The sequence below is a fragment of the Equus caballus genome, chromosome X, assembly GCF_041296265.1.
Source record: "Equus caballus isolate H_3958 breed thoroughbred chromosome X, TB-T2T, whole genome shotgun sequence".
In the NCBI taxonomy this organism is placed as follows: domain Eukaryota; kingdom Metazoa; phylum Chordata; class Mammalia; order Perissodactyla; family Equidae; genus Equus; species Equus caballus.
Window position 1 is genome coordinate 48,428,820 of NC_091715.1, and position 1,641 is coordinate 48,430,460.

Genomic DNA, 1,641 nt, shown 5'->3' on the forward strand with positions numbered 1-1,641 from the left:
GGAAGGCTAATTTTCAACAAGGGAGCCAAGAACATACTATGGAGAAAGGAAATTCTCTTCAATAAATGGTGTTGGGAAAACTGGACAGCCACATGCAAAAGAATGAAAGTAGACCATTATCTTACACCATACACAAAAGTTAACTCAAAATGGATTAAAAACTAGAATGTAAGACCTGAAGCCATGAAACATCTAGAAGAAAGCATAGGCAGTACACTCTTCAACAGTGGTCTTAGCAGCACATTTTCAAGTACTATATCTCACCAGACAAGGGAAACAATAGAAAACATAAACAAACAGGACTACATCAAACTAAAAACCTTCTGCACAGCAAAGGAAATCATCAACAAGACGAAAAGACAACTTAACAATTGGGAGAAGATATTTGCAAGCCATTCATCTGATAAGGGGTTAATATCCAAAATATACAAAGAACTGATACATCTCAACAACAAAAAGTAACAATCTAATTAAAAAAATGGGGGAAAGATTTGAATAGACATTTCTCCAAAGAAGATGTATGGATGGCCAACAGGCACATGAAAAGATGTTCAACATCATTAGCTATCAGGGAAATACAAATCAAATATCACCTCACTCCTGTCAGAATGGCTATAATTAACAAGACAGGAAACAATAAGTGTTGGAGAGGATATGGAGAGAAGGGAACCCTCCTACACTGCTGGTGGAGGTGCAACTGGTGCAGCCACTATGGAAAACAGTTTGGAGATTCCTTAAAGAATTATGAATAGATCCAGCCATTCCACTCCTGGGTATTTATCCAAAGAATGTGAAAACGTGAATACATAAAGATACATGCACCCCTATGCTCATCGCAGTGTTATTCACAATAGCCAAGGCTTGGAAGCAACCTAGGTGCCCATCAAGGGATGAATGAATAAAGCAGATGTGGTATATATACACAATGGAATACTACTCAGCCATAAGAAATGATGAAATCCAGCCATTTGTGGCAACATGGATGGACCTTGAGGGTATTATCCTAAGTGAAATACATCAGAGCAATAAAGTCAAATACCATATGATCTCACCCATAAGTAGAAGAACAATGACAAACAAACACATAGTAACAGAGATTGGACTGGTGGTTACCAGAGGGGAAGTGGGGAGGGAGGAGGGTGAAAGGGACAATTAGGCACACGTGTGTGGTGATGAGCTGTAATTAGTCTTTGGGTGGTGAACATGATGTAATCACAGAAATTGAAATATAAGGATGTACATATGAAATTTATATAATGTTATAAATCAATGTTACCCAAATTAAAAAACTATTTGGAAATCAACGAATGTAATCCACCATATTAACCATATTAATGGATTAAAGAGGATAAACAACATGATCATTGCAATAGATGCAGAGAGGCAGTTGACAAAGTGTAATGTGCACTCATGATCAAAACTCTCATAAAAGTAGGAATGGGTGGATACTTCCTCAAACAGATAAAACACATTTACAAAAGAACTACAGCTAAAAGTACACTTAATGTTTGTTGAATTACTGAATGCATTTCTCCTGAGGTCAGGAACAAGGTAAAGAAGGTCTCTCCTAACAATCCTATTCAACATCACACTGAAAGTCTGAGTCAATGAAATAAGGCAAGAGAAAGAAACAAAAATGCA